At 42.3% G+C, this 19,863-nt stretch overlaps 1 protein-coding gene and 1 long non-coding RNA gene across 7 annotated transcripts in view; one reads left to right on the forward strand and one right to left on the reverse strand.

Moving 5' to 3' along the window:
* The window catches only part of SPIN1 (spindlin 1), a 56,822-nt gene extending 41,015 nt beyond the window's left edge, over window positions 1-15,807 (reverse strand). The window contains exons 1-2 of one of the 6 annotated variants that reach the window (XM_075137038.1): window positions 15,207-15,450; window positions 1,333-1,552 (exon numbers count right to left, since the gene is read on the reverse strand). The gene's annotated coding sequence lies outside the window, so the exon portion shown is untranslated. The other 5 variants (XM_075137040.1, XM_075137041.1, XM_075137042.1 and 2 more) reach the window with 5 other exon arrangements.
* Window positions 15,782-19,863, forward strand: part of LOC142075570 (uncharacterized) — a 56,938-nt gene continuing 52,856 nt past the window's right edge. The window contains exon 1 of the long non-coding RNA XR_012670927.1: window positions 15,782-16,875. This is a non-coding gene — a long non-coding RNA (uncharacterized LOC142075570). The remainder of the gene's footprint in view (window positions 16,876-19,863) is intronic.

The following is a 19,863-nucleotide window of genomic DNA, read 5'->3' on the forward strand; positions in this document are numbered from 1 at the left end:
AACTGTGTAGAGAAGAACTCTGAACTAACAGGAGAAAGAATCCTTCTTCAGCATGGCAGAAAATTATGGAAATAATCAGAAATATTATGCTTCAGTAAAATTTGTGAACAGTTAACTGTCCATGAAATATTCTAGCACAGGTCCACAACAACCTTTCAACTTGCAGCCTTATTTATGTACCAGGGATAGAAGTCATTAAAGTGAAAGCAACACAAAAAACATGTCTATACTTAGCTTTGTGTTGGGTATAACCAGCAAATTAATACAGTTCTCTGAACTTTAGGAATTTGCTGGTTTTGGCTGGGATAGAGTTAATTTTCTTCCTAATAGCTGGTATAGTACTGTTTTGGATTTAAGATGAGAATAACGATGAGAACACACTAGTATTTTAGTTGTTAGCATGTGCTGGTTTTGGCTGGGATAGAGTTAGAAGCTAGTAGGGGGCTGTGTTTTGGATTTGTGCTGGAAACAGTGTTGATAACACAGGGATGTTTTAGTTACTGCTGAGCAGTGCTTACACAGAGTGAAGGCCTTTTCTGGCTCTCACCCCACCCCACCAGCGAGTAGGCTGGGGGTGCACAAGAAGCTGGGAGGGGACACAGCCCGGACAGCCCAACTGACCAAAGGGATATTCCATACCATATGACATCATGCTCAGCATATAAAGCTGGGGGAAGAAAATGGAAGGGGGGGGACGTTTGGAGTGATGGCGTTTGTCTTCCCAAGTAACCATCACGCATGATGAAGCCCTGCTTTCCTGGAGATGGCTTAACACCTGCCTGCTGATGGGAAGTAGTGAAGGAATCCCTTGTTTTGCTTTGCTCGCGTGCATGGCTTTTGCTTTACCTATTAAACTGCCTTTATCTCAACCCACGAGTTTTCTCACTTTTACTCTTCTGATTCTCTCCCCCATCACGGGGCAGGAGGGGGGGATGAGCGAGCAGCTGTGTGGTGCTTAGTTGCTGGCTGGAGTTAAACCACAACAAGGAACTTGCATAGCATGCAGCCTCTGTCACACCTGCATCTACATGATACGCTGAATGATCTTTGCAATAGCACTGGAAGTGGAGATATACAAAACTGACTCCTTCTCCCTCCTCTGCTACCAAATAAGCTAACCAGAGGCCAGCTAGTTTTCCCATTTGTGGAATTAAAAAAGATGGACAAAGAAGGACAAAGGGGATGACTAACTTCACTTTCGTAAGAAGAAAGGTGTACTTTTATGATGCTTTACCTACTTTCCATCCTTTGTTTTTCATAAAAAAGGCAGCAAGAAGTTCCATTAGTGGATATATCATTCAGACCAGGACTGTTGTGTAGGAATTAGCTCACCTCTGCCCAGAGGTTTTTAAAGTTCTTGGTCTTCCCTTGATGAACAGACAGGTGCGCCTGCAAGAGATGATCATCTTGGCTGGTCCAGCTCAATAGTTCACAGATCAAGGCTTCTCCCATTGTTTGGGTCTTTGAATCAACTGGAAACAGTTTGGGACCCTCTGATCAAAGCCTTCTCCATGATGTTTAGTTTTGTGCTGCTCTATATGTTCCTGGAGTTCTTCAGAGAAAGAAAAAAGGCCAGGAAAGACCTGTAACCCACTACTAAAGGAATCATAGATCAATGGTTATGGAATTAACACCCAAAAAGCACTAATCTTTAAATGCTAAACCTCAAGTCATATGGGCTTGATTAGAAGTAAGTGACAGTGATAACACTACATGTTCACTAAACCAGACAAGCTATGAATACATCAGCTGATGATTACAATTAACTATAGGCATAGGATTTTGCCTGAAAGGGAAAAGAGCTTGTCATCAATACGCACAGGCAAAAAACCAACAATGACAAAACAAAAGTGACAAAATAATTAAAGAAAAACGAAATTCCTAAGGTAAAAGGGGTTGGGAGTGGAAAATGACATATGCATACCATATCCAGAGTGCAGTAAGAAAAAAAACCCCTCTTTTCAATTACAGGTTTGAAGTTTAGCCTCACACTAAATACAATTAGCTTTCTGAAATTCCCCCCAGGTTTCAGTTGTCTTAAAGGACAACTGTCTCTTAAAGAATACATAAATAAATAATCCAGAAGACAAGAGAAAGTTAAGTTCTCCAAAGATGTGTTCCGGAAAGCCTTGCAGGTTTAGTCTGGTTTTAGGGGTTATCAACAGTAAAGCTAGGTATTAAGCATTTGTCTAAAATTAAACTGATTTTAATGTAATAGTTTCTTATTTGATCTGCCTCCCACCTTAGCAATGTCACAACCAGATTCAATAATAGTTGGCTAAGGGACTCAATGACATTTTGTCATATGCTTGCCCTTTGAAAAATTCCTTGTTTCCCATATTAGCCCAAAAAATACATGCCAAAAATTGAACACAAAAATCCAAAAAATTGGATGCGAAATTTGGTATTAAAAACACACGCACTGCCTGTTCTACTGAATAGGAATCAAGCTAAAAACGGAATAAGAGAATTGACTAGTGCCAAATGAGCTTGCAACAGCTCAATTAAAAAACCAGAATGTGCTTGTTAACATAAAATTTTAAGTTCCACATTAAGTCATGTACAGGTTTTTAAATAAAAAAAACAGTTTCTAGTATATTTGCTTTCCAACAACTGAGAAGAACAAATGAAACATTTATCTATACACAAACCTTTTAGTCATTCTTTGGTACAGCAAAACTAATTTTGCAAAAAAAAAAAAAAAAATTTGCCCATTACTGCAATATTATGCACACCTTTGGTACTAGAACAATAAAGACACATGCACAGAGCATTTTTAAAGAGTTGTTTTAGAGTTCTAGTCTACTCTTCCCTCAAGCAGCATGGATAAGCAAAACCTCTTATTTATTCTGGAATGATTTGCCTATGCCAACACAGGCATAGTTCAATTTCAGTATTCTTCTGTCCTACTATGGAACCATCATAAATGGCTATGACAGTTTAGCCAAACAGCTTTAAAAACAGTGGTAAAGTTTATCACTTACTTAGTAATATTAAGATATGATTTCATTTCTTTTCACCCTATTGCTACAATTCTTCCTGTGACTTTACACAAAATACCAGGACTCTACATCACAATGACTTTTTAAAGCATCCACATAATTCCTCTCACAGGCAATGCAAAACTACTCACTGACTAGACTAAACCTTGTGTATGTTCCAACTTACTGATTGATCACTTAATAAACGCACAGCCCTCCATGCTTAAAGAAATCTTACAATATAATGCTTTTATAAAGAATTTGAAGAGATCTAGGATGTATTCAAAGCTAAGAGAACCTTCCCTGCATCCCTTTATCCAAAGGTAAATTTTAACTCACTCCTAGTTGTTTAGTCTACTGCAAACTACCTTGCATTTAACCACAGGGCAAGAATATGCACAGACACCAGGGTAACAAGTTGTCACAGGTCGGTGTAACTGCCTTAAGTTGTACACTTTTGCATCATGGCAAACATGAAGCAGCTTAGCTTCTCCTTATTGATAGGTAGCTATCCACCTCTTCCCCTGAATCCAAAAAACACACACAAAAGTAACCACTGCCCAGGATACGACAGCAGCACCTTATTACTGTGCAAGCCATATGCTTACTACCATTCTATGGTAAATGCAAGTGAACTTTTAAGTGTCATAATGCAAGCATTTTGTCATTACTCATGCTCTTACAGATGGAGTTGACCCAAATAATTTATTATAATTGTAAGCAAGTTTACTCAGTTTGGTTTGGTAACAGTTACAAAGACAGGTCTCTGGAAACTAGAGAGGGAAATGTCTACTTGAAAAAGTAAGACATTTCTCTGTTTCTCTGCTTATGTGTCTCCTCATAAGGGATACTCAGGTCATCAGCCTTTGTTTGAAGGCTAGGTTTAATTGCTATTGTGTAGTCTGAGAAACATTGTTCCAAAGTCAAAAGGATCACCCAAACATTCCGGAAGAGCAAGCCCAGGGCAAACATACCTAATCCTGCTGTTAGAAGGTAATGGAGTGGTAAGTTGCTACACTTAGCTAAGTCTGTTAGGTTAATTAATCATGGCAAACCAAACTCTTGGGTTCACATCTCTTTAGGAGGCTTGCTGATCTTTCTGGACGTTTTAAGTGTACAACGGCCAGCTCTCAACAGTCCAGGCTAGTAACACTGCTACACACACCTTCCAACACCAAGGGAATGAGAGTTTCATATCATTTTAAAGATGAGGGAAAAAAAATCTGCCATTTGACAGACCACTTCCAAGCTTTTTAGCTCACTAGTAGTCTGTGGATCATAAGTAACAAATTATTCTTGGATATGGGTTCTGAAACCTTAGAGCCTAGTACGCTGAGAAGACACGACTGCCACACTAAATTGAAAATAACCATGATTAAAATATTTTCCCAAGCCAAGCTTAAGAATTTGTGACATGAGTTAGTTTTGCAAGAGCAAATATTTTGCTGACATACTTTAAACATTTTTTCTCTCTAATGCAGTAGGCTTCTACAACTTTATTCATGCAGGCCTGCAGTAAAGTACATATTTTGTTTCCTGCATTCAGAGATGACAGTTCATGCTTTAACAATCATTGATTCTTATGATTTACATCCAATTTCTGCAGCTGTTTTATAACTTACTCATGACATAATCACTTTTTGTCTTCAAGATGAGCAGTGGCAGACCACAAATTTGGGGGCAAAGTAAGCCAATTATACATCAATACTTAAGATTTGTGCTACAGCAACTACCTACCAGTTTTAAAAGCAGACAAAATGCATGAGCATTCAAAATTCTTATTAGGACAAGCTATTACTCACAGAATTGATTAGAAAGTCAAAATTTAATTGTTATGAACCTAGGTAACCAATAAGGATATTGACAAATAAGTAGCAATTCAGCACTTAAAAACAAACAAACAAAAAAAGCAGGGCCAAAAAATAGTTAGAGGGACCAGGTTAGAAAATACAGTTACCTATATTAGCTCTGCATACAACCAAAACTGACAAGCTGTACTATGAGCCCATTTATTCATGGACTTGAGACACACATGCCTAAGCTTCTCCCATCATCAACATCACAGTAACTACAATCATAACAGACAGTGTTTAATGAAATCAGAGGTCTCTGTTGGACACAAATACTGACTGCCTCTACTCTGATAAAAATGTAGTTCTCTTTCTTAAATCAGCTGGGAGCAGGGGGAGGAATTAAGATGAAGTTATGGGGTAAATTAAGGCCTCCTCTAGTCACAAGACAATGGACAAATAATTTTGTTAGGAATTACTGCAATAAAAAAGTAAACAGTAACATTTTTCAAACCGAAGCATGATCACACCAATACAAAGACCCTAAGCCCATACTCAAAGCATAAAAAATTTCTCCCTACAGACCCAATTTTAAGAAAAGCTTAGACATGATTAGACAACTTAAATCAGAGAAAATGATCTCTTGCCTTTAATCTGCATCTTGAAAAAGCTGAGCAACCAGTCATGAACTGAATTTGTCTTACCTATTTTCTTCACCTTCAGCCATTTTAGCTTAGATTAAAGCAGTCCTCATACAAATACATTCAAGTAACTGTTTACACTGGAAACGCATATCACTTAAGTGAAAGCATTTTCTGTTAAGAATGGCAAGTCTCTTGCCATGGCTACTAACCAATAATGTGATCTTCGTTTTCCCAGACCAACTGCAGAATATTCACTCACTGTCTATAATGTTAATATGAATCTTAACCTAAACAGATTATCAGCTTTAAATAGTGAATAGCTGCAATAGATGTCAAAGTTGTAACAGCAAGGCACTGAAAACAGAATTCAGCATTGTATTATGAGCTCTAGCCAGAGCTAACTAAGTTGTTTTTGATAAATTTGGAGGTCACTGAAAGAACAGTACTTTAAAACAAAAAATGCTACTTATAGAAGAGTAGTATAGCTGTAGAGAAAAGATATCAGATATTTGTAAATTAATAATTTAAATACTGCAGTCACCACTGGATTCATCAGCAAGGACAATGATAACTTATTAAACTGCTGATCATACTTTTTTTTCTGTAAAAGATGAGAACCATCAGCATTGTAACATTACATGGTATTTTCTTTGCTTACATACAGGTCTTCCAGATTTTTGGAAACCAAACAACACATCCTGCATAAGTAGAAGTCAGGAGGGGCAGGACAACAGGGAGAGAAAAATAGATCAAGCTGTGAAACCAGTGACTTTCCCTAAAAGCAGTGGAGACATTGGAACAGACCAATCCTCATACTGTTGGTGCTTTTTAAAACATGGAAGAAGAATGCACAAAGTACTACTTCTGAAAATGGCATGGCATCTGCATACTCATGAAACTAATCAGAAGATCTTGAAGTATTTGAGAGGATGAAGGATCATTCCAAGTTACTCTGAAAAGATATTTGCTGGACTGTGAAAAAATGTACTTTAAGAGAACACCTGTATGAGTTTGAGTATATGACAATTTCTGCTCAAAAACAGCTGCCTTAAAACATTGAATTCATCTTGTTCTGTAGTAGCAGAAAGGTGACAAAATGATGGCAAGGAAATCAAGACTTTAAGAATAAGGACCACCTTGGAATCACTTGTTTCCTACCATACCTTTCTTGTGCCACAACAAACATGGTTTCCTTTCTTAGACTTTAATAATAAGCTCTGATCAAAAACCCTGCTTTGAAATTACTTCATTGTGCATGCAGCACGAATAGAAATTAAATGCGTAAGTAAATGAATCGAAATAGGACTTCAGAGTGAGAACTTTCAGCAGCAGCAACAGGTAGAGGTAGACTTTTCTCTTCTTAGCTTCATAACTTAATTTGCTCTCTGGAAGGCTTTATATCTGACCTGAACGAGATTCATTAACATAAACATTTAATTGTATTTCCTGAGATTTTGCATCAATCTAGGTATTGGTAATAACAACAACTCAAAAAACCCACATCCCTTTTTCCTCTTGGAAATGGATATACTGATTTGCAGAGAAGACTAAATTGTCCTTTAGTACTTGAAACAAGGTTGAGTCTACACAACTGAGGAGCAGAGAAGGGGAGAAATAGAAATTCAAAAAGGGAAAGAGTGAAGTATCTTCCAATGAAAACAGGATCTCAGAAGGCAGGATATCCTTCTCCATAAAAGCTGGTGAGGCTTTCTAGAAGTCTGTCCTGCAGACAAACAGAGCACGCACAAGAACAGACAACCACACCTCTGCCTTTTATGTGATCCCTGCTTCATATTCAACCTTGCGCCACCCCCACCCAAACATAAAGTCTCCTAGAAATGTGGTTAGAGGTCTAAGCATGACTGAAAACTAGGATGTTTATTCACAGCAAAGTCTCACCCCCCACACTCTTCCTCCTTCAATTAATTTTATACATATGAGGAAAAACAAAACAAAAAACCCACCTCAAATGAATCCATATAAATTCCATTCTTCAAGCACCTAGCCTAAAACTATCTGTAATGCAGTGCTTCCTTCACCTCTGGTTCCCCACCAAGGTCACAGCAAGGTATTACCATTTAAAAATGTACTTTTCATCCATTATTAATACAGCCACATGTTCCTAGTGATATGAAATAACATAAACTTGTCTCATCTCTCTCCATACAAGCCACAGGTATACACATAGGTATAACTGTGGGTACGAGTGAATCTCCCCACCCGCCACGCTTGAGCAGTTAGGAGAGCACATGAACCAGAAGACAGTTTGCTTGCCCTCTCTTATGGCCAGCACCTAACCAAGTATGATTTTATTGACAAAATGGAGGTGCAGAAGATGGAGAGATGTAATTCACCCGAGGTGCACTCCCACAATCTAGGGACTAAAAGAGATTTCTATCCTTACTCACTCCTAGAGAAGCCTTTTCTTCCTTCCTTCAGCCGTAAAGACAGATGACCCTGAGGACAGCCACTGTGAATGCTCCTGACCCCTACGATGTCAACCACGAGAGCATCCAACAATCTGTGGTTTCCAAGTATATCAAACACCTGCATATTCCTTAACCCTAAAAGTACTTACGAGTCAGATTTCTATGAAGTCACATGAAAGGCAGAATTTACTGTTAAGCTATTTTCTTAACATACTCTTGTCAGAGCATGGATTTTGACCAATCACACCTCAGAAAACTGCAGTTCCAGTAATGGCAAAACAATTATTAATGAACTTGTGTGTCATCTTTCACCATTAAGACAAAGATCTTCTGGAAGGGATGAATGAACAAAAAAAGTCTTTATGTCCATTTAATAAAGCTCTGCAACTGGAAGATTTTGAGAAGGAAGTAGGAAATGAATCTCTAACATATTTGCTCCCATTCTGATTTCACTTTGGTGTTCAGATCATTGCCTAAAACACACATAGTTATAAAACAGGACAAGCAAGAAATTGTCCAGAATCATACAGACATAGCCAACTGTTTTCCAAGTATAATTATATGAGTTACATGACCTACATCCTCCAAGCGTTATTTTTATTTATTTTTATAATTCCTAGAAAATTGAATAAAGATAGTCTAATCTGCAAACATTTTTACAGTTCAAGTTGAAGACCAGAGATAAGTTACAGACATGCAGAAGAACAGACACAATACTTGCCAGTATATGATAGGTACTTACCTTGGCATACTAGAAGCCTAAGCACTATACTGAATTTTAGCAGGCGTTATGTTTGTCAAGGCATTTGGAAAAGGTTACCAAGAAAACTTAACAGAAATGTCACCAGGGAACTATTCATAGAACATGCCTTCTTCCATGCTACTCGGCTCACAATACTTACATTACATCTAGAAAGCTGGAAATTTCCATATTTAAAAATCTCAACAGCAAACACAAGATTATATGCTGGGCTTAAGCTACCTTTGTTCAGCATACTAGGGAAGAACTCTGCGCAGGGAACATAAATACTAAATTAGGAAAATTAGGTTTACAGCAGAAATAATTATTTGATTTTAATATAAAATACTGGACCAGAAGTCTAACACCTAATAAATCTTTCAGTTCTTACCCACTTAGGGTAAAAGATTATGATCTAGCAAAGGTCATTTTTACATTTAAATTGGATTAATATGAGTTCAGAGGAAAAAAAGGGTTTTTTTGAAAGAGGGTCAAAGTAAAGTCTATATAGGTGAAATTTTACAGACCTCAGAATGATGGCATAGACCAGCTAGAACAGCTTACTATGCTTTAGAAAATAAGTCAAAGAACATGGACAAATTAGTCAAGCTTATTACTTTTTCATTTTATATATAACTGGCCACATCTGGGTAGAGTAGTATCACTCTAAGAAGCAGCATCAGTGGTGGACATTAAATTGCCAGGTAATGTTACACTTTATAAGCTAGTTAGCATAGTAATCTTAAAACAGACTAAACTTACAAACATTCCCTGTATTCATTAATTGTTCTGCTCTAACAGGAATCCAGGAGAGAAAACAAAGCAACACAATGGATAGGGGAAAAAAAAAAGCCTCTGAGGTACATATTCAGAGGGAACCGTCATCTTAACAGGCTATTCCCAAAGTTACATAGTTACTTTGCCAAGATTGGGATCTCAGGATTCAAGACTACCCTCTAAACATTAGGAAGACACTCTGAAAACAAAAGGATGGAAGATCCACCAGTGACCTTAAAGAAAGCAACATGTTTTATTGGAGCACTTTAATTCTAAAGCACTTCCAAACTTGCCGATGAAAGCAGTCTTAGACTTCACCAGACAGGCTCCCCAACACTCTGACACTAAAACAACTCTGGAAACCAGCATTAAGAATAGTTAGGTTACCACACACCACCAATCACTCAAAAAAGGCAGCTGCAGTGATCGAACCCAGGGCCCTTCAGCTGAGGTAGCCGGCACTGTTAGAAGGGATCTACCAGCTACAATGCTCTCAGAGAACAGGACCTGCAAACAGCTAGGCCAGAAGTGGTGAAGTAAAAATGAAGAGGTGACTTCCAAGACAGCAAGTGGACTCAACAGTTGGTCACCATGATAAAAATGTTCTCCCTATGCAAGGCCACCACCATAAGTCAGCAGTGTGAGAACAACTGGAAAACTAATGGAAAACACAACAACAAAGGAGTAACTAAAATGATACAGTTCCGTTTTGTTCAAACTACCACATGTAACCGAAAGTCCAAAGTTCAGCAGTCATTCTGTATAAGTTAAGTATTTACTAAACCATTGAAATCCACAAAACTGCTCTTGAAATAAGTATCTACTCTCACCAGTACTTGTAGGTGCAGACCTCGAATACCATATTGGAACATTCAACAATAACATCTAAAAAAATGAACCCAACCAACCAAAAAAAAACCCAAACCAAGAGCTAATCACCTCTTACGGGTTTATAAGATTTATAGTCCTATCAAAAAGACTATAAAAACCTACTTGTAAGTGCTTACAGTATACTGTCAGTAACTCTTATTCTGCAAGCATATCTCAAAAAAACCAAACTAGAAGATACTTCAACAACATCCCAACCACCTTGCAATAACTGCAACGATTAGAATATGATTAGGTAATAGTTAAGGCTAGTAGTCACCACAGCTAACGACAATGATTTCTATATATTTCACCATTTTGTGTAACCATTTCAATAAAGTTTCCAAGTAAGCAAGTCAAACAAGACCTCATATAGCACAGATTTACAGCAGTTTCACAATATACATTATGGGAAAGAAACAGAGAAAGGAAACCTGGATTTCTAGAGCCATTCTCCACAACCTGATAGCCAAATCAGTTTACTTCCTGAATTCCGCATGCCATCAGCAAATTCACATTTTACACACTGCAACATGAACTTAACTGCAACCACCACATGGTGAAAGCAGTAGGTTTGAATTATTTCACCACTGTTTGAAATTGATGAGGCCTCTTTGTCTCTATTCATAGATAAATAAAAATTAGTTAACTACACTGTTTCAAGGAACTCAACACTCATCCATGTCATACAGATGTGGATGGAAGCAGTCTGCACATTTATACAAGGAAAGTCACATTCCCCATTCCTTTAAGTCACATGGTATGCTGACACCTAGGTAGTATCTGGATAGCAAGTGGGAGACATCTTGTTATACAGAAAGTACTTATTAGGAAAACCAGTGTCAAGAAAGATCAGCATTCACCTTCCGATCATAAAACCACCAAACTCTGAAGAGTAGTAAGAGAAGGAAAATGAGAAAAACAACAAACCAAAAAATTATCTCACACCTGGTATGAGAAACAAGCTATCTAAGCATACAACAGGAAATAACTTTCCGTAATAGTGATTCTCTCTTGGCTCAGCTTCAGTGAACAGCTTTCGAAAGATGGTTTTTAAACCACTTCGTTCAATCAGTTTTAGTTATCTACAAAAACATATTCTCATGCCATATCATCAAGAAGTCAAGTTTGATCTTTCTAGTACCTGGGGAAAGAAAGGAAAGGAGGCAAGGAAAACCAAAATGAAAGCATGAAAAGTTTACAGCAACAGGCTTCATTCTGAAAAAAAGGGCTGTTTCTTTTCTTCAGAAAATAGAATCTTATTGAAAATCTTTCATTTGTCAAACATGAAGCAAATTATGCATCACATTAAAAAAAAAAAATTTAAAACAGCTATTGCATCAGCTAGATGTTTACAGACCTGAACATGTCAAAGAGTGCAGCTTGGCAACAGATAGCAAGGAAAGATACAGGGTAGGAAGTTGATGGAAGAATACTACTCGGATCAAGAAAAATATACAAAAAGTATTGAAATATAAAATGAACTAATAGTGTTTATTACCTTTAGGACTTTATATTTTAATTGGTAATTTCGTAAATATTTAGAACTACACAGAGTCATGATTTACTTGATCGAAGATTCATTGAAAAGTATTTCTTGTTAAAAGAAAATGGTTAATTTCTAACATCTTCCAGGAAGCTGATCACTGACACTACATTTCTTGCAGTCTTCTTTTGCCTCTGTCTCACTTCCCAGTATGGAAGAGTAAAGAGTTTTGGAAAAGAAGATTTTACTAGTACCTGGTTTTTAATTTGGTTAAACACAGCATAGCATTACCCACAATGACAACAACACTGGAGTGTCTTCAGTTAGTGGTACCGAAGACACAAAGATTTGTCAAGTTCTTCAACTAGATCAGCTCCTCATGGGATACTAAGACCCACAATATTGATTTTTGACCAACTCATCAACACAACCAAGACAGAAAGAAAAATCTTGTAGGTGTCATAGAAAAGAACACAATTGCAAGCTATAGCAAAGATGCTATAAACAAACTTCATAAAGCTAATGAAGTAGAGCTTAATTTTACAGAATAAAATTCAGTTCTAGCAACAAAACTACAGTGTACCAGAGTTAAGAAACATGACTATTTTTAAGTCACCCATTATTTAAACAGATGTGTTGTGGATGGCCTATTTTTATTTTGCTCTTCAGCCTAAGAATCAGCTTAAGTATCCAAAGGCCTATTCCGAGGGAGGAGCTGCATACTTCAGTACATTTCACACTTTTAGTAAGAGAGCAATAATTTCAAAATTCGGTGGCTATCATGACGAATGACTAAGTAGCTACAACTGGTAAACTATTGCAGTGGCTTTACTAATATTGCCTCCAGATTGTTAAGTGTAAAAAAAAAAAGTAACTGACTGCTGCGGGAATCTACTGATATATCAAGTTACAGGCTTTTGCTCAGACTTTTCCATCTAGAAGTAGTACAGTTGGCTCAGGAGCCATGACGTAGATACACATTCCAAAATGATCTTGTAACTTGGACGACTCCACTCAAGTTTTACGTTGTTGTAAACTCATTATTATAAATTATTTTCTTGTCACTGGTTAATCAACACTTCTTAATGGTGATGGAAAAAGCAGCAGAAAAAAAAGTGTTAATATATGACACTTAATTCTAGCATTGAAGTGTAGTATTTATTTCTATCTCAGTAAAAGCTGTATAATTATGCCATGCCAGTGCTTCTCCACTAGAAGCTTCCAAAGGAAAGTAGACAAAGATGACAGAGCTAGGACATTTGTTACTTTAGGGCATGGCTATCCATGTGTATATGATTGAATAAAGGCCATGACTTTAAATGTAATCTTTGAAAAATGCAACATTTACTACGAATTACAGTAACATGTCTAGAAAGAAATATAAAGCATCATGCCTTAGCACCTTCAGCATTCACCCTTAAGTTACAACCTACATATAAATCTGTTCCACAGCAGATCACTTTAGGTATGCTCAACAAACTACGTTCAAACGTTATTTTGGTTTTACGTCATAAGCAAGCAAAAAAAAAAAGCCATATTCATCGAAGCCAGAAGGGGGTGCTCTGAATAACTGAGGTGGGGGGTACTGAACTGAGCATTTGCCTTGTGTTAGGAGAGGTCAGAAGCATGCCGTCTTGTTTTAGTTTGGGAGCTTACTTAAGTTCACGATGCCATACCTTTTTTATAAAAAAGGAATCTGAAAAGTGGGAGCGCTCCTTGTAGCAAAAAGGAAATGCTTCGGTTTGTGCTATTGTCATCACAAGGGCAAATTAATCTGTGACAGAAAACTAGCAACACAAAGACCTGGCAAGTGTTAATTTCAGTTTTGTATCCCATGATTTGTGAGCTGTTTAAGATACTGACAAGGAGACACTGGGAATGCAAAGAAATCCAGAAAGCCTGTGCTACGGTTTTTACCTACACAATGCCTATTCTGACATAACTAGTTCAGGTCTTTTTAATGTGACTGTGCTGAGTTGATACCTTATACCGAACTACATCCTGAAATGAAAGAAACGGCCCTAGATCATTCTGCAAGTGTAACACAGTATTTCATCGCTGCCAGCACTTTGATGCATCAGCCTCCCCCCACCCGAAAAGAGAAAAAGATACACACATTCCAATCAAGCCTCTCTCAGCGGGGCTCACCCAGTTCCCCCCCCCTTCCCTCCCTTCCTCCCTCGCCCCAGGCCTTGCCAGGTTCCCAAATCCCCTTTGATTTTAGGTTTCATTTTGTTGTAAACAGCAAAACGAAAGGAGAAAGCTTCCAAAGCGAGGATCCTTACCCTTGAAATCCCGCCATGCGCGCAATAAGGAGGGTGAATTGTTTTTCCTCTTTTTTTTGGATGGGAGATGAGGGGGGAGGGGGAAGAAACAAAAGCCTAAACGGAGGAGAGACTAAGCGGCGGAGACAGAGGGAGAAGGCGGAGACCCTGGTGGAAGAGCAGGGCGAGCGTCAGCCATGTTGTGTGTGTGTTGGTCCAGTATTTACAAACCTGCAGCTGCAGCAGCGCTTGGAGCCTGGGAGAGAGGGGAACGAAGGGAGGGAGAGAGAAAGGCGAGGAGGGAGGAGAGGCAGGCACAGAGAGAGGGAAGGGAGGGAGGGAGGGAGGGAGGGAGGAGGAGGGGAAAGCGGCAGCAGCAGCAGACAAAGGATCCCAGCGCAGCCCGAGCGGAGCGCGCACACACTCGCACACGCTCACGCACACACACGGGCCGCCTCACGCCGCGGCAGCGCTGCCCGCAACCCCGCCGCGGCCAGCCCGGGGCGGCAGCTCCCCCTCCGGCTGCCGCGGCGCGGCCCGGCCCGGCCCCGCCGCCACCGCACTCACGCCCCCTTCACCCCGCTCTCCCGCGGCGGGGGGGGGGGGGGGCCGGGGCACGCTTCCCCCCGCCTCCGCCTCCCCCGCCGTGCGCTATGGAGGGGGAGGCTTATCTGGCGGCAGCCCCTCGGCGGGCCCCAGCCCGCATACAATAGCTCCGCAGAGGGGAAGGGGGGGCGGCCCCGACCCCTCCCCTCCAGCAGGGGACGGGGAGTGGATGCCGAGCGGGGCCCATGCCAGGGGAGGGCGGCAGCCCCCCGGAGCCCGGAAGGGCGGGGGTTGCCAGGCAGCCGGGGCGCTGCGGGGGAAGGGAGGGCAGAGACGGCAACATGAGCCCGGGGTCCCCGCGGCCCCGCTGCCGCCCGCCTCCCGCGACTTCCGGGCGGGCCGCTGAGGCGGGCGGCGGGACGGGACGGAAGGGGCGCCAGACCAGGGCGGAGGAGGGGGCGCGGAGCCGGGACGCCGCGGGTGGATACAGCATGTCAGCCCCGGGGGAGGGGAGGCGAGGCGAGGCGAGGCTGGGCTGGGAGCGGCGGCTCCGGCTCCCCCCACAGCGACTCCCTCCGGCTCTGCCCGGTACTGGGCCGGGCCAGGCCAAGGGCGGCGCGACGGGCTGCGCTCTCCCCCCCCCCCCCCCCGCCTCCCCTCCCCCGCCTTCCCCGCTCGCTCACCTGCCGGCGGGACGGGCGCCCGGGGGTGCCAGGCGGGCGGCCCGGGGGTGCCAGCGCTGCAGCCGCTGCCGCAGCCCCCTGCCTTGCCAGGCCGCTCAGCTGCTCCGCGGCGGCAGCGGGGACGGCCGCTCCCCTTGTCTCGTTTGCCCCCCTCCGCCGCCGCCGCCGCCGCCTCCTGCTCGCCTCTGCCACATTTGGATCCCCCTCTCCCTACGCGAGCTCCACCGCCAGGATAGAGGCCTCCTCACCTTCCTGCCAAATAGTGAGCCACCCGCATCGAGCCGTTCAAAACACAGGGCCGGGCCCCGCCCTCCTCCCCCGCCCTGCCCCCCCTTCCAGCGCGCAGGCGCACTGCGGCTCCCGAACTGCGACAGGAGCAGAGGACGCGCTCCCCCGCCCCGCCCGCCGTCGCTGATCCCATCGCGCCTGCGCGGCCGCGGCCGCCGCCCGCCGCTCTTCTGCCGCCGTTTCGCCCTGCCCGCTACCCACCGTAACGGCGGTGCCGCGGGTCGCTGCCGGAGCCCTACGGCGGGCGGCCGACCGCCGGGCCGCCTCGAAACACGGCCTACCCGGCCCTGAGGCGGCGGGCGGCCCTCGCCCCGCCCCACCCGCCCGCTCTCCGCAGCGCGCCCGGCGCCGCCTCACGGGCGGGCCGCAGCGGTCCGTGGCGGCGGTGCCGCTCACCAGCAGCGGCTCCTCCCCAGGCAGGCCTTGGGGCCGCGGCCTACCTGGGGCCCAGGGCTATGGCTGGCAGCCTTACGGGTTACAGAGTGCCCAGCATTTTGCAGCGGGTTTCTGCGGTGTCCCTGGTTATCTTCCAACCCTCAAACAATGTTCAGGTGATCTGGGGAAGTGTTGGTGGTCGTGTTTGTACACGGAAGCCCAGGGGTGTGCGGGTATCTGAAGGCTGACTAGCATTTCACGTGACTAGGCAAAGCGTGTGTAATAGAGGCTTTCGGGTGTGCGTGATCTCAAAAGCTAAAGATGCATTTTGTGCTAAATGATCTTCGCATCGCAAGGGAGGCAACGTTACTGGGATGGAAAAGGAGTAGTTCCTTCAAAACTTAAGGGATTCCTTTAAAAACGGGTCCTCCTTGTCATCTATGGAACAGGGAGGCAAAAAAAGGGGTGGGGAACACTTCAAAAATGCCAGCTGAACAAAAGCACTGGTTACAAGTTCTTTACACAGTCTTAGTGGACTGTTCTGGGTGCTCCCAGCCTTTTGTTTCCAGTAGGCTGATGGACCATACCTGAGAGGGCAGTTGATGGAAAACCTGCAAGTGGTCAAGATTGTTGTTCATCAATTGCCAGACCACAGATAAGTGTCATCTACTGAACCATTAGTGTTAAATCCCAGGACATCTAGAAGAGAAGCAGCAAGCTTCTTGACTGTCATAGAGAGCAATTTCTAATTAATGAAATGTGCATGATTGAGATAGAGTTGAACACAAAGAAATTCAGTAAGCCATACCAGAAATTTTCAGATGAAACTATGTGTAAGCCCTTAATCGTAGGAAAGAATAAAGTAAAATCACTTGTAGGCATTCTGATGAAAATACGATGGAGTGTCATCAAATCCTAGTCCATCAGTTTGGTATGTCATCCAAGCATAGACTTCCAAGAGCCGTTCATAGCTTCAGTCTGATAACAAAATGGGAAACATCAGTAGGTAAGATCGTGTTTTCCTCTGACAAATTAAGTAATTTGTTCAACAACGAAAACAGGTGAACAGCCGGGGCCCGGTCTGCCTTAACAAATCAAATGGGTACTTTTTTCAAAGTAGAGCTTGGCAAGTATATCGTGACATGATATGACTTTTTTCTGTTACAACATCATAAGACGAGAGCTGTAAAGTGTTGTTATGCGTAGGGCTTTTGCATATGGCTCAGAGCTGCATGTACACTGGGAGTCCAAGAAATAAAATTGATTTGGGGAAAGGATGATTTGGTTCAAAGGATGGGTACATATTTGGGATTTCTTAGTTTGACAGTAGTAAATACTCAGGGTAAAATCCAAATTTCCGATTCGCACTCACGGATCACATAATTCATAAATTCAGAGTCTTTGACAGAAAATAAAATACAGGAACATGAATGTAGAGGCATACATATTTTGCTTAAAATTGTGCTTGCAAAACAGGAGAACGAATCGTATCTTTAGTCAGCCCTTTGTTAATTTCACAACTCTGAATTTCATCAAAGAGCAACTGTATCCCCAGTAATTCCTCTGACAAAGGGGTTCCGCAGAATCTGGGACATTATCTGTTTACAATCTAAAGAAACTTAGAGCAAGGATGACTTAACTAAAAAGAGAAGCTTCCAAGAGCATTAGGAAAAGAGAGGGAAAGAGTGAGAAAGCGTGAAAAAGAGAGCTTTGCTTTCTCAGAGTAAAGTGAGGAGAATTGTACCTATCTTTAAGGTTTGTAGTGAAGTGGGGTCAAAAGCCCTGCTGTCTGGTTTGCACCTTCTTATTTTCCTTCCTTCCTTCTCTCTCTCCTTTGTTGTATGCAGACCTCATAGTTATTTGAAAAAATTGCGTTGATTCTTATGGAGTCTTAAAATTTACAAATATTAAAAAAATATATATTAACAAAAAGGGGTCCTTCAAAGCTCTGTTTGCAGCAGTACCGGCAGAGGATAAAAGATTGCTGTTAATCCTGGGCTGAGTTAGGGGAGTCGTGGATGTCATCTTCTCTAGGGAACAAGAGGGAGGTTCTAGAGAGCCATTACCTTGGAAAACCCTCCCAGAGCAGGATCATCAAGTACTAGCAACTCTTTCAAGAGCTAATCACTCTTCCCAGTTTCTGTGGGTACTGGGAGTTGTCCACAGAAGGAGACTGCCTTTTCATGCCTGGAAGGAGAAATGCATGATCATGCATTCCCATGCCATGCCCATCACAGGTGTGGTGATCCCTGAGGTGGCATGGGAGAGTGTCCACTTGATTGAGAAGCATTTGAGATTGGCTGCCCATCAAGGCCATTTGTTCTTTCTTCTGAATTGCTAACAGCTCCTGCATGACTCGCCCTTAGGCATGGCAGGGCAAGCCTAACAGTTTAACCCTTGCAGCTTGAGACCCTGTTAGAATAGCAAGACTAAAAGGAGAAATGGGAGCCTAGGCAATAACTGACAGCACCACCTCACAAGTCCCAGTATAAACATCACGGGTGATGCTGGCATCTGGGTTTTTCCCTGCATAATTCTGCGATGGTTTACAAGCCACAATAATTCCCTTTTTAGCAGCTGCTAAAGACGTGTGCTATAACAAAAGCATAGCAAATCTCCAGAGGGATGCTGGATCCTTTCAGTCCATCTTGGTGTATGGAAAACATGGGAGCGTTGGTATGTTTCACTCTTGTGACCATCGAATGATTGCATATGCTAGTCCAACACAGTACTGCTTCATTTAGCAGCTCCAAGTCTTGGTTGCTTATCAATGGATTGGATGGTCTTGACTGTTGTGCTCTCATTGCATATATCAACCAGATGGATAGATATGAGTGCAATTTTCCTGTGAAGAACAGAACTAGAGAAGGATGTTATTGCCAACCCCCTCCCCACCCTCACTCCCTGGTAAAGGATAAAGTTATAACAAAAATGTGTGGAACTATTTATTTTCAAACACCTGTTACCACACCATGAAAGGATGAAATTAGCGTTACTGAAGTCCACGCTGGGAATTCACCTATCTGTGGTGGCTGAAGGTTCAGCTTTCTATTCCCTCTGTTGAGAAGCATGGAAGTATTTTCTCCATGGCCTGCCGTACTTGCCCTGTGAAATTTCTTAGTTTAGTCCTGATAAACAGCAGGACTAACCTTATCCATAATGTAGGCGGGTCCATCCTACCGATGTGTCAGAGAGTGTTTGTTCACAGGGAATTTCCTATACATTACTGGCTGGTGTACACCCCATGTAACTGGTTTGCTATCATATCTTAACTTTTTGTCCATACCCACTTGGGCTTTCCCCAGTTGTCTTCCTATGTCTTGGTGAGCCTTGGCTATTTCTTCCACTAATGTTTCCACCCACTCATCTGTAACTACTTTGTGTTCCCAAAGGCTGGATGACTCTACCCCAAACCACCAGGACTTGAGCATTCTCATTTGCCACTGTGTCATAACTTGGAAGAGAATATAACCATGAGTTGCTTCAGATCCTGACAATGCCGTGACAATAATGCAGTTTCTCACACCAATTCTTGCCATTAGCTTTGCACCATTTTCTTAAAGCTTCCTTAACTCTGTGGTTTATGTGCTTCAGTAAATGTGAAAATGTGGGGTGCCCTTCAGTGTGGAACCTTTATTTTATTCCTAGAGCTTTGCACAGCTCATGCGTAAATGTTCAGACAAAGTGGGTGCCGAGATCAGAATCTATGGTATGGAGCATATCCTGTCATGAAAAGATTTTAAGCAACAGGTTTTCAGTGGTGGCTGCGGTGTTGGTTCTTCTGAAAGGATCTGATACTACCATGATGTATTTGTTGTTTCGAGCTGTCACTGACAGACGTCCCACGAAGTCAATCTGCAGTCATACTTATGGGTATTTAATACATTGGTGCTGGATTAGGGTGTCTACTCCAGCATAATCTGGCCGCTAACCAGTGTCCTTCGCTCTGCTCAGAGTGTTTACCTTAGCCTTATGGCCTTCCTAATGTATGAAT

The sequence above is a fragment of the Calonectris borealis genome, chromosome Z, assembly GCF_964195595.1.
Source record: "Calonectris borealis chromosome Z, bCalBor7.hap1.2, whole genome shotgun sequence".
NCBI classification, from domain to species: domain Eukaryota; kingdom Metazoa; phylum Chordata; class Aves; order Procellariiformes; family Procellariidae; genus Calonectris; species Calonectris borealis.